Below are 13,999 nucleotides of genomic sequence, written 5' to 3'. Positions count from 1 at the left end.
GAACAGATTTACTCACTCTGGATGGATGCCTGTTATGAGATTATTCCAGGAATCTAGGTAAGATTTTTTTTTAAGATTTTATTTTCAAGTAATCTCCACACCCAACGTGGGGCTCGAACTCACAACCCAGGGATCAAGAGTCACATGCTCCCCCTACTGAGCCAGCCAGGCACCACTCTAGGTTATATTTTTAAGAGACTTCAAATAGTATATGGGCGTTTCATCATTTTACCTCGTGAGTGGGAAATGATCCTATTTTCATCTATACTCATTTTGCTTCTCCCTTCCTTCCAATCTTTTTTGTATCTTCTATATTATTGTTTGGTCAAGCTATCAGCATTAGAGTAATTATTTTTAGGAATAATATTTAAATATATTTTACAAACAATACAACTTTAGCAACAAATTGACATGGGCCAGGGGCTAAAGTCCAGTTCTGGATGTAATCTCTTGAGATAACGGACAATGAGAAGAAGCTAAGAAGGGTCATGGGGTGGGGGCTGCAAAAGCAGAGTGACAGAAGTGTTCAGGCCCAGACAGTGTCTACCCACCAGCCTGTCAGGTAGTATTTCAACAAGGCCACAGATGCTAAATAAAGCATCCGCATAGCTGGTGTCTGGCTACCATGGAGCTCCAAGCAGTGCTAAGCTTTAAGAACATTTACTCTGTTTCCATATAGTTTGCAAAGTTAAACTGGTCATCCGTATAACCCATGTGTCAAAGTGGCCACGTGTAGACTTGTATATAACCTCTTTATTTGTGTTAAAATGGCAACTTCTGGTTTGTATCATACCTAAACCTGGGTGGAAATGAAAGACCTTTGCTGTCTCCCATTCTCCTTTGGAAAGCAGGGTGTCAACCTCCGATGCCTCTTTCATCCTGCTCACACCCATGGACCTAGTCATGTGGATTTCCCAAAATGGCAAGAAGCTGACATTTCAGTCACTGTTCTATCCTGTTTATATAGGGTTATTTGTTTACTAGGATAGCCTGGATTGCTTTTGGTTGTGTGGGGGTAAAATGGAGACTTAAGGAGAGAAAATCAGCTTGTTTGTTTTTAGTTCAAACAAGAGAAGAGCCTAAACTTGCTATGAAGCGCTGGGAGACCAGGGGTTGCCTAGAGGGCTTGGGGGAAGGACCTCGTGGAAGGTGGCTGTTCCCGAGACAGTGAAAAGACAAGGGTCAAAGCCAAAGATCACGGGTCAGAGGCCTCTTCATGAGGATAAGCAGCCCACTGGGGGTATCTACTCTTTGATAGTTTGAGGAAAAGTCCCCTGAGCACTCAACTGAGAAAGACCAGGAGGACAAGAAATCATTCCAAAGACAAATGATGTAGAAAACAATCCTGGTTCATTTGGACCTCTGGTCATTGCTGTGGATTAATGGCCAATTATAGTAGTCAGTCATTAAGCATAATGAAAAGGGTTTATTTTTACTTTTATTTGTAAAAATTTTTAATTAAGCTTATGTATTTATTTTGAGAGAGAGTGTGTGTACGTGTGTGTGTGGAGGAGGGATAGAGAGAGAGGATCCCAAATAGGCTCTGTACCATCAGCACATAGCCTGACACAGGGCTGGAACTCATAAACCATGAGATCGTGACCTGAACCAAAATCACAAGTCAGATCCTACTGAGACACCCAGGTGCCCCTAATTTTTAGAATATAACAGGCCATCAATGGCCCCAGCACTGTCTCTCCACTTCCTAGCATTATACCTATTATGAAGGAAGCATCCAGAAGGAAAAGAAATTCTTGAATGAATTATGACAAATTCACAAATACAACCTAAAAATAGAGTCTACATGTAGACTTTCTACACTATCACATATCCATGGAGTAGCTTCCATTTCCTGGGCAGTCTCACAACAAAGTTAATTGGCTTTATCAAGGGTTATCTCTCACTCCATGGCCACTTCCACAACATTGTTTATTAACAAACAAGAGTTAATAGCAATGAACAGTAAGCAAAAAACTCAGATTCAGTCACTTTTTTTCCCGCGAGCACGCATCGTGTCAGACATGGTGTTGGGTGCCCAGCGTACAACTGTGAGCAAGAAAGAATCGGCTCGAGGCTTGGAAGACCATACCATCTGTTGCTCGGTTGTGGAAAGGGCCGGACTGCAAGGCAGCGTGATTCTCTCTAGCTTACTATTATGTCTAAGTACTACATGTTGTGGATAGTCACTGCCTCTGGCTGAATACTATAGAGGTTAAGGTCTCCTGTGAGCACATGGCAGTGAGCATATCTGAAACATCTTGGAAGCTGGTCTTCTCTTCTTCCTAGAACCCACATCACTCCTTATATTGGGGAGGCACTTTTATAGACATCTTACCTTTTTGGTCCATAACAAAAGAGTTGAGAACTTATAATTTGCTCCAGGTTTTCACAGAACAACAAAGGAAAGGCCTGAAGCTCGGGCACCTGGCCTATTTTCAGTAGAGTGCATGCTAGAACTTATTTTTTCCAAAAGTAGACACAAATTCATGTTGTCTGTATGACATGCAGAGGCCCAGTTTTCTGTGAAAACAATGGCTAACGTGTGAAAGTCTGCTCACGGGTGTGGTTTGTGGCCTGGAACGTGGTCAAGTGGCTGCCCACACCGGGCTGGCCATGATCTGTGGTGCGTCGGCAACCACCATGCCGGTGCGGCTGTCCCCACTGCAGGGCCTTGCTCCTGCCAGTGGGGCTGCCTGTGTAACAAGCAGACAAGTCATTATTGATAGGGTTGTTCACGAAATTACTGAACCACGAGAGGATATCCAAGATCAAGAAGCTGGGGTATTGAGATCCAAAACGAAACATAAGATGGGGTGGGGGAATGGCTGAAAGTCAACAATCCAATATCAAGGCCAAGTGTCAATCCTGCTGTATAAAGAGATAAAGGGAGGCCGGACGCAAAGGTGCAGACAAATGTCCAAGGGTTTGTGAACACCCAGCATGTTGTCAGATTCTTCTGCCCTGATACAAAATGGCAGATGTTGGCAGTCTATAGAAAGCATGGAAACAGGCAGAAACCCACTTCCGTTACTTGCATGGATAACGTGACTTGCTCTGGGAAGAATTCTGCATTCAGTTTGCATTCCCAATGGATGAACTCCTGAGCTCCTGTCTTCTCCCCTCCCTAAGGCACGCAAGACCCCCTGTAACCATTAAGAGAAGGCTCTTCATCAGCTTGTGTCCCCTTTTTTTTCAGTTCCTGACTATAATCTGAAATACAGACACACCTTGGAGATACCGCAGGTTTGGTTCCAGACCGCTTCAGCAAAATATCTCTATTCGTCTGAGAAGGAAGAAGAGATTCATAGCAGATGCTCCTTTAGATTTATATATTCGTGGGTAAGTCTTTTGGCAGTCAGTGATGCTGTCTATCCATTTATAAGAGCAAGTTCATAGTGAGTAACAGTGAAGGGGAAAAAGCTTGTATAAAACTCTGTGCCTGATACCCAGTAAGGTATGATCTTTTTGGCCACTTCAGCCTCAGTGATTGTGCGCCTGATATGAACACCATGGCTAAATATCATGACTTTGTAATCACTTGAAGCATTTGGAATGCACATTTTTAAAAATCTAAGTACAACTGTCAACATTTCCTAATGCCTTGTGTTTCCATCGTTAAATTGTGGGCTACACATTATCCGGAAACGAAGGACATAGTAGACCCACCTTTTCGCTCTTCCAGTGGTGTGATATGAGGCTCGAACTGCTTGCATACCCGACCTTGCACTTCAGCTTTTCCCATTCAGCATCAGAATTGGGGACCTACTGGGACCAACTGAGAGGCAGAGGTCTCTCTCCGCCCACTTCAGCCGTCTCACACATCACACCACTGAGGCTCTGTTGTCTGTATTAAGGAAAATCAAGGAACTTAACACTATGTACAACAGTAGCAGTAACTTCCATTTATCCAGCCCTTCAGCTGCATTCCAGACAAGCCATGTCCTTCAATCTTGTCAACATCCCTGAGCACCTGTGAAGTGGCTATTATTGTTTCCTTCATTTTCCCAGTCCAGAGGGCAGTCTCATGCAAGACTAACTCAAGACCCTACCGAGGCTTAACACAGAGATTAAAATAGAGCTGCAGCTACCGACAGATGGTACTGGCTACCATGGATCCTAAGACAATGAACAAAGTAAAGGTTGAGAGAATTACAAACAGGGCTGTGGGAAATATTCAAATTACAGGGGGAGGAAGACAAGACCGTGAAGCTGTGGGCATGGTTTATGGGTGAATCTGAAGGCAGTGACAAAGGAGAAGTGATTCTCCAATAAATATCATCAAATTCCAGAGGAGTAATATAATGTCTAACATACAGCTACTGTTCATATAAAAGGGTTAAGTTAAGTGGTGTTGAATATCCAGCTCAAACCAGATATAAGTAATAGTGCGTGCATGTGTGTGTGCGCGCGCGTGTGCGTGCACGCTTCAATAAGAGGCTGTAAGAGTAGAGAAGGAGGCAGCTGGATGCTGAGGTTTGGCACCTGCAGGTGTTCAGGTGGGGAAACAGCGCGGCAGGGTGGCCACTCTGACAGGAGAGTCTGGTGGGTGAAATGACACAGCATGGGGATGGCCTGCGACCAGGAGAGGGGTGACACCTGGGGAGAAGAGGCAGTTAAAGTGATGTCGTGTGAGTCAGGGAACTGGAGGGAGAGGAGGCTGTGATCAGAGTGGCAGACTAGTTTCTGCCATTGGAACGCGTCCCCATTGGTGGAAAGATCAGCAATGGCCACAGGGACATGAAGCAAACTGGAAACAGAGGCCACTGCCGTTGAGAGTATCAAGAAAGTTACCGTGAAGTGAGTGAGGAGCTGCTTGAGAAATCCCACAGCCAACTTCTCACCTCCACACCTCACACGGGTCTCTGCCCTGCCTGCCGGCACCTGCTGGCAGCAAGGAGCAGAAGGGACTTGTCCCAGTGAAAGGCAGCCTCGCCCAAAAACTGCTGGCATGAAGCATTGTGGGGAAAGTGGAGTGAGCGCTGACTCCGTGAACCCTTCCAATATCGTGAATGATGATGCAAAGCCAGGATGCGGGTGGGGTGGCTGGCGGGGACAGCAGAGGGCACAGCCATGAGTCATGCTAGCTCCTCACAGCAGCTCTTCCCCAGCCACAGCCGGCAGAAGCCCTGAAAAGGCTGGAGGAGACTGTCCCGGAGACAGCTACTTGGGACAGAATGCCTCCTCCTTCCCTCAGTGTTTCTGTAAATATGGGAACAAACATCTTCTCTGGCCTCTTGAGGAACATTCTAAGGCTCCATTGCTTTCCATGGGGGAGACGCTGATGTCAGAGGCTCTTATTATCTCCAGTCATTGACATTTATTTAAATCAGTGCTAGCTTCTTACTAAGCTTTTTCAGCTTCCTCCAAAGTAGGAAATCCAATCTCTTCCTGTCTCCACCCAGCTATCCGATGCAGCCTCGGGGACAGATGCTGTGGGTTCTGCTGGGCAGGTAACAACAGGAATTAGTAACCCTGTTCTCTTAAAGACACAGTCTGTTGCTGCAGAGCATACACACTCCCCGGCCAGGTGAGCTACAGGCATGGTGGGGAAGGACCAGCTTTCCTGGTTCTGGGCGATGCCCAGGACAGGAATGTCAGACCCAGATCTGAATGGGAATCCGGCCTCTCCCACTGGTAGTTTTATTCCCTTAGGAAATTAAACTCCCTGAGCCTCCATTTCTTCCTCTGTCAAACAGAATCAATCCCTACTTTCCAGAGTGGATGGCAAGATTAATCATGAGAACATGCAGAGAATGCCTGATGAGTAATAGCAGGTGACCAGGTGCTAAGTCCCATGACTCTTTTTCTTTCTGCTTATAAGTGAGCCATGTCCTGGGGTTTTGTGACAGTGCAGAACATCACGTGTCACCTTATATTCTGCTATCACCCTAATTTAATTAGGAATTAATTAAGTGAATTAAGTTAATTAATTAAAACTCATAATTTTTCTCCTGCGAGTTGATTTTTATCATCTTTCAGCTGTGAACCTTTTTCTAGGTGGACTTTTACTTCCTCACATCACTTTGGATCCCATCCCCTGTTGTTAGACGGTGCTTCCCATGTGCAAATCACCCCTTGGGAACCCTAGTCTCTGGAACCCTCGTTAGAATGGCAGGCGTCATGTCAAGGTCAGATGCACACTGCACATCCAATGGCTTTGGAATCATTCACTCGTCGGAATCACCTTTCACACACAAAATCAACTCAGTACAAATGCAAAGAGAGGCAAGACTGGTTCCTTAAAGTGCACACGTGAACTCTAGAAATCCTTTAGAAATCCAAGCATTGTATTTACTTTATAGTCTGTGTTACAGAGATACCAACTTCTTATCCTCTAGACATTAATTTACTGTGCTGAGTATCTACTAGGACAGTAGTTCTCAAGTTTTGCTGCACATTGGAATCACTTGAGAATATTAAAAAATGCACATTTTTTGTTGCCATTCCCAGACATTGTGCTTTAATGGATAGAAGGCTTGACTTGGGCATTTCAAGATGATGATTTTAACATACAGCAAAGTTTGGAAACTGCTGTTTGGAACTAGTACCTACCCAAGAGCGTCATAGGTAAGATACTTACTTCTGTGTATGTGTGTTTATGTTAATGTTACTCCATTTGAGTTGACGGATTCATTGTAGAGGATAAATCATCTTACTTCTTACACTGCACAGATATTTGCATTTTCTACAAATTGAGAGTTTGTGGCAACCTTGCATCGAACAAGTCTATCGGCATGTTTCCAACAGTATGTGTTCACTCTGTGTCTCTGTGTCTCATTTTGGTAATCCACACACTATTTCAAGCTTTATTATTGCATTATATTTGTCATGATGATCTGTGATCAGTGATCTCTGATGTTACATGTAATCGTTTGAGGCCGCCAGGAACCACACCCATGTAAGACGGTGGATTTAGTCGATAACTGTTGCGTGTGTTCCAATATTTTCACCAACTGACAGTTTTGCTGTCTCTCTCCCTCTCCTTGGACCTCCCTATTCCCTGAGACACAACAGTATTGAAATTAGGTCAGTTAATACCCCTACAACGGCCTCTAAATGTTCAAGGAAAAGGAAGGGTTGCGTGTCTGTCACTTTAAGTCAAAAGCTAGAAATGATTCAGCTTAGTGAAGAAGGCGTGATGAAAGCCAAGACAGGGCCAAAATCTCGCCCTCTTACACCAAACAGGAGCCACACTGTGAATCTGAAAGAGAAGTTCCGGAGGAAAATTAAAAGTGCTATTCCATGTACCCACAGATAAGAAAGTGGAACAGCCTTACTGCTGATGTAGAGGAAGTGACAATGGTCTGGATAGAAGATCAAACCAGTCACAACATTCCCTTCAGTCAAGGTCTAACCCAGAGCAAGGCCCTAACTCTCTTCAATTCCGGGAAGGCTGAAAGAGGTAAGGAAGCTAGCAGAGGTTGGTTCATGAGGTTTAAGGGAAGAAGCCATCTGTGTAATATCAAAGTGCCAGGTGAAGGGGTGCCTCAGTGGCTCAGGCGGTTGAGCCTCCAACTTCAGCTCAGGTCATGATCTCATGGTTTGTGAGTTCAAGCCCCATGTTGGGCTTTGTGTGACAGCCTGGAACCTGCTTCAGATTCTGTGTCTCCCTCTCTCTCTACCACTCCCCCACATGTGCTCTGTCTCTGTCTAATAATGAATTAACATTAAAATAATTTTTTTAAGTGCCAGGTGGAGCAGCAGGTGCTGATGTAGAAGCTGCAGCAAGTTCCCCAGAAGATGTAGCCGAGAGAATTCAGGAAGGTGTCTATGCACAACAATAGATTTTCAAGGTAGACAAAGCAACCTTCTATTGGAAGAAGACACCATCTAGAACTTTCCTAGCTAGAGAGAAGTCAATGCCTGGCTTCAAAGCTGCAAAGGACAGGCTGACTCTCTTGTTAGGGGCTAATACAGCTGCTGACACGAGGTTAAAGCCAAGGCTCATAACCATTCCAAAACTCCTGAGCCCCTAAAGGATGATCATAAATCTCTTCTTCCTGTGTTCTGTCAACGGAATAACAAAGCTCGGATGAAAGCACATCTGCTGACAACATGCTTTCCTGAGTATTTCAAGTCCACCGTTGAGATCCACTGCTCAAGAAAAAAGATTCTTCGTCATTGTTCTGTTGTTGTTTTAAGTGGGCCTCATGCCCAGCGCAGAGCCCAACACAGGCCTTGAAGTCACGACCCTGAGATCAAGACCTGAGCTGAGATCAAGAATCAGACACTGAACCGACTGAGCCATCCAGTCACCCCACTATTAAGGTTGTTTTTATGCTCACTAACACAGCGTCCCTTCTGCCGCCTGTGGATCAAGGAGTCATTTTGACTTTCAAGTCTTATTATTTAAGAAATACATTATGTAAAGCGATCACTGCATAAAAGTGATTCCTCTGATGGATCTGTTGAAAAACGTTCTAGAAAGGACTCACCATTCTAGATGCCATTAAGAATATTCGTGACTCATGGGAAGAGACCAACACATCAACAGCAACAGGAGTTTGGAAACAGTTGATTCCAACCCCCGTGGATGACATTGAGGGGTTCAAGGGCTCAGGGGAGGAAGTAGCCACAGATGTGGTGAAAGAGGAAGACAAGTGAACTCAGAAGTGGAGCCTGAAGATGGACTGAATGGCTGCACCTCATGATCAAACTGAAACAGATGAGGAGATGCTTCTTCCGAATGAGCAAAGAAATTGGCTTCCTGAGATGGAGTCTACTCCTGGTGGCAATACTCCAAGGTTTGAGAGGATGGGCCCCAAGTTTGAATGAAGTTCTACTTGGAGTAAAATGCTATCAAACAGCATCTCATGCTACAGAGAATTTGTTCTTGAAGGGAAGAGTCAATCTATGTGGCAAACGTCATTGCTGTCTTGTTTTATGAAGTTGTCACAGCCACTCCAACCTTCAGCAACCACCACCCTGATCAGTTGCAGCCCTTAGCGTCCAGACAGGATCAGCCAGCAGCAAAAAGATTGTAAGTCCTCAAAAGTTCAGATGACCATTAGCATATTCATTTCTTTTTTAAAAAATTTTAATGTTTACTTATTTTTAAGAAAGACAGAGAGACAGAATGAGAGTTCGAGAGGGACAGAGAGAGAGGGAGACACAGAATTCAAAGCAGGCTCCAGGCTCTGAGCTGTCAACACAGAGTCTTACACAGGGCTCAAACCCACGAACCATCAGATCGTGACCTGAACCGAAGTCAGATGCTTAGCTAACTGAACCATCCAGGCACCCCTCTGGATAGCTTTTTCTAGCAATAAAGTATCTTTTGATTAAGCAACATACATTGTTTTTCAGACATAAAGCTATTGCACACTTAATAGTCTACAGCACAAACAACTTTTATATGTGCTGGGAAACCAAAGGATTCATTGGACTCCCTTTACTGCAGTATTTGCTTCATTTCAGTGGCCTGGAACTGAACCAGCAGTATCTCCAAGGTGTGCCTGTATAAGACATCAGGAGGTACAACATTGTTAACAACACACACTGTTTTTAGTAGTAGTACTCATTCACCTGTAGTTTCTTTCTTAATTAGGAAAAGCATCTCAATTTGGATGAAGTCTGAAATTTGTTTATCAAAAGGAAAAAATTTTTTTCAGTGAAAGGTAAACCTTACAAACTATATGTCAGAGTAGCCTGTATCATGTTCTCTTTATCTTGTTTTTTCCTTCTCAGGATACTCTGCTTCTGGCCATATACAGAAACACAGAAGCAAGCCCAGTGGAGGGGTGTGTGTGTGTGTGTGTGTGTGTGTGTGTGTGTGTGTGTGTGTATGTGTATTTTCATCTAGGGACAGCCAGGCTGGCTTATGGCTTGGAAAAGTCACAGTGACAATGACACACTTCTCAGTCTCCTCACTCTGCCCCTCTCTACATGCTCCTCGCATCTGCTATTCAGTCCCCTCCCTTCACACCCCCATGTCTTTCCTTATCCCTCCTCTTGGTAGAAAGAGCAGAGCCCTGTCATGCAGGGTATTGTGGAATGGATGCCTACATCTTTCAGACTTCTTTATTTGACTGGATGTGGGGGCAAAGTAAAGTGTTGAAATAAATGTAATACAAGCTTTGGAGCCAAAAGGACCTATTCATTTCAACATTTACCTTTAGCACGGAGCTGGCTACCTGGCTGTTTAGGAGAATCATTTGAAGAAAAGAAAGAAAGAAAGAAAGAAAGAAAGAAAGAAAGAAAGAAAGAAAGAAAGAAAGAAAGAAAGAAAGAAAGAAAGGAAGGAAGGAAGGAAGGAAGGAAGGAAGGAAGGAAGGAAGGAAGGAAGGAAGGAAGAAAGGAAGAAAGAGAAAGAAAGAGAGAAAGAGAAAGAGAGAAAGAAAAGAAAGAAGAAATAACACTAGTGACCAAGGCCAGGGACCCACCTTACAGACTCCGATTCCGTTGGTTTGGGTGCGTCCAAACTTTGGGCATCCTATTCGACCCTTGTGGTGGTTGTTGTTGTGGTCGAAACCTCTTAGGAGAACTCCAATGTGGAACTTGAGACAAATGTTGAAAGAAAAATGTAACCTATTGTCAGCAGAGAAGGTCCAAAAAAGGAACCAAATTTGGCAAATATACATGAGTATAAGAGCATCCGCAGATTTAGCAGTAATATGAATCCCACGAAATCATTGCTTCTATGCAGTGTGGTTGACTCAAATCAACCGTCACTGATTCAGCATTTGCTGTGCACCTTGGTGCTGCGTGGCTCTCATTAATCCCTCTAGTAGGGGTGTCCACTCAGTGCCCCACTCCCTCCCACACCTTCTGGGTCTGGCCAGTACAGCCTCATGCACAGTTGATACCTACTGACTGCTTACAGATTGAATGCGGAAGCCAGCAAGCAGATGAAATGCTGAGTACCAAGGGGCTTGCAGAGACACAACTTGGCTCCTACTTTCAAAGAATTTATCATCTAGCATGAGAGCCATGTGATACACAGCCCTGACACAATTAGAACATAATATAGGGTGGGGCACCTGGGTGGCCCAGTTGGTTAAGCATCCAGCTTCGACTCAGGTCATGATCTGTGCTGACAGCTCAGAGCCTGGAGCCTATTTCAGATTTTGTGCTTCCCTCTCTCTCTGCTCCTTCCCTGCTTATACTCTGTCTCTCTCTCTCTCTCAAAAATAACTAAACGTTAAAAACAATTAATGGAAAATAATAGGGGCATCCTCCTTCAGACAACTTTAATGGCTGAAGCATGTGCTGATGGAATTGACAGGAGCTATCTGTGAGCGCTCACCAAGGGGAAGGGTCAACACAGGACTGTGAGGTTAAGGAAGAGGACTCTGGGTGGCAAATGAAGCCATAACAGGGTCTGGAAGTCATGGCAGAGGTTGAAGGGTGAGGTGAGGATCAGGCATTCTGTAAAATGATGAGTAAACACGTGGACAGGAAACTGATGGGTGCGATGTGGGAGCAGCTGAATAAGAGGCTTGCTGTCTAGACAATTGGCAATAGTCACTTACAGAGCTTTAAAGAAATCACATGACAACCAACTGTGGATGAGTTGGACTTGCTCCACTCGATTCCTCGTTTCTAGAAGGAGTAAGGTTTATAGTAACTAATTAATAAAGATTTGCTGAGTATGTGACTAAATGACAAAATTGGAAGATATTTAAAAAAAAACAACTCAAGTGTCCATCAACAGATGAATGGGTAAAGAAGATGTGGTATATGTATAGTGGACTATTACTCAGCCATCTAAAAGAATGGCATCTTGCTATTTGCAGTGATGTGGATGGATCTAGAAAGTATAATGCTAAGTGAAATGAATCAAACAGAGAAAGACAAATACCAAAATATTTCACTCAGACATGGAATTTAAGAGACAGAACATATCAACAAGCAAAGAAAAAGAACAAACAAACACACACAAAATCCAGACTCTTAAATACAGAAAACAAGTGGTTTTCAGAAGGCAGGTGCGGGGGGGAGGATGGGTGAGATAGATAAAGAGCATCAAGAGTCCACTTACCATGTTGAGCACTGAGAAATGTATAGAATTGTTGAATCACTATATTGCACAACTGAAACCAATGTAACCAATTCTTTAAAAATACATGAGATTAAAAAAAGAAAAAGTTTCTGAAAGAGAAACCACTGTCAGGTGGAAATTATCTCATTTCTGAAAGTCTAACACTGGTGCCTTGATTTGGGTTCACATATTGGTACAATTAGTTTGATATTTAGTTTCCTGGTTACAGGACCTTCAATTCCCCAGTTCTAGGAAAAATGGACTAGGAAAAATGGAACAAAATACTTTCTTAGTACCGACTTCCTCCGTAAGGAGAATTTTCTTTGTTGTTTAATCAAGAAAACATGAACTTTCACCTTAATTGCCAAGAATGGAACATGGGGTGTCTGGGTGGTGCAGTGGGTTAACCGTCCAACTCTTGTTCTTGGCACAGGTCATGGTCTCACAGTGTGTGAGTTTGAGTCCCACATCGGGTTCTGCTTTGATGGCATGGAGCCTGCTTGGGATTCTTTCTCCTTCTTTCGGCCCCTCAGCCACTTGTGTTCTCTCTCTCTCTCTCCAAATAAATAAACTTAAAAATTTTTTTTTAAAATGAATGCAACAAATGATTTTCCAACTAAATACAGAACATTTGGATCTACTTCTCCCAAGGAATTTAGGTTGTTTATAGAAGCATTCGCTCACATCTGGAGACACATTTCGTCACTCACACAAAGCTAAAACCAATCTCTAATTTCCTGTCTGGAAAGAAGAACCCACAGGAAATGATACCAACAACATCCAACTGATTTTTTATATGGATCTTTTGGACTCCTATTTGTGCATGAAACCTATGGAGGTGAATTTTGTGATTGATCCAAGGGGAAAAGCCAGGTTGGCAGGAAACTGCGGCTCAGGCTAAGAGTCTTCTATCCTCGCCCTTTTGTGTAATTCAGGTATTTCAGCTCTGACAGGCTTAGTGATGCCTCAAACATGCTTGGATGAAAAACTGCCAACCATAAATTTGGGAGATGCTAAAGATGTAAGCAGCCAATCTACCCATCTCTGAAAGCAATGATTAATTTAAAACAGAAATACTCTGGGGCTTCTGTGCCTGCAAAGACTTAGAAGCATTTTCTTACTCTGCCTGGTAGCTTGGACGTGGGGACAGCATCTCTTCTGCTCCTTATACTGGACTGCCACCATTCTAACCTAGCCACACAAAGGGCGGGGACCTGTGGGGAGGAATCAGTTGTGGAAGAATCAGTCCCCAAGTGACCTAAAAACAAAGACAGATTGAATTTCTTCTGCCGCCTTTCCTGTACCATCAAAGCCAAGGCTCTGCCCAGGGTCTCTGACCTCCCATCTGGGAAGAAGCAACATTTACTGGGGATCCTTCCATCAGCCTACCACTCTAGTCCTTACAGCAGTTCATGATCACGAACTTTTGTGAATTTTTGTGAAGGACAAAAGAGTTTCCTCCTCATGTACAGCCTGCCTCAAAAGCTAGTCCCATTAACAACCAGAAGAGATGGGTAAGTGTTCCTGCCTCGCAGAGGACTTTTTCATTTGTCCATGTTTTCTTTAAAAAAATGTTTATTTATTTTGAGAGAGTGTGTGTGTGCATGCAAGCAGGGGAGGGACACAGAGAGAGAGAGGGAGAGAGAGAGAGAATCTCAAGCAGACTCCACACTGTCAGTGCAGAGCCCCACTCAAGGTTTGATCCCATGAACAGTGGGACCATGGCTGAGCCAAAATCAAGAGTCTGAGGCTTAACCTACTGAGTCACCCAGGTGCCCCTTGTCCCTGTTTGTTTTAAAACCTGCGCCCTATGTCCCCACCAAACATACGGGTCTGTTCCTTCTGTCTCTCCAGCCAAATTAATTTAAATTACAATTGGAAGCAAATTAAAAGACATCACCTACCACTTGTTCTAGAAAGTCCGTGACCAGAAGTGGGTGATCATCTCGAATGTTTAGCACCTGTTGATGAGGAACTCTAACTCGAGGAGCCGAGTCACACCCACACAAGCTTCAGATC

General features: G+C 43.9%; 1 pseudogene; it reads left to right on the top strand.

Moving 5' to 3' along the window:
* The first annotated feature begins 5,409 nt into the window (after positions 1 to 5,409).
* On the top strand, positions 5,410 to 8,984 carry LOC115275747 (annotated as a pseudogene).
* Positions 8,985 to 13,999: the final 5,015 nt, after the last annotated feature.

Source organism: Suricata suricatta, chromosome 2 (genome assembly GCF_006229205.1).
Source record: "Suricata suricatta isolate VVHF042 chromosome 2, meerkat_22Aug2017_6uvM2_HiC, whole genome shotgun sequence".
Taxonomy (NCBI): Eukaryota; Metazoa; Chordata; class Mammalia; order Carnivora; family Herpestidae; genus Suricata; species Suricata suricatta.
This window is presented reverse-complemented; position numbering and strand designations above follow the sequence as displayed.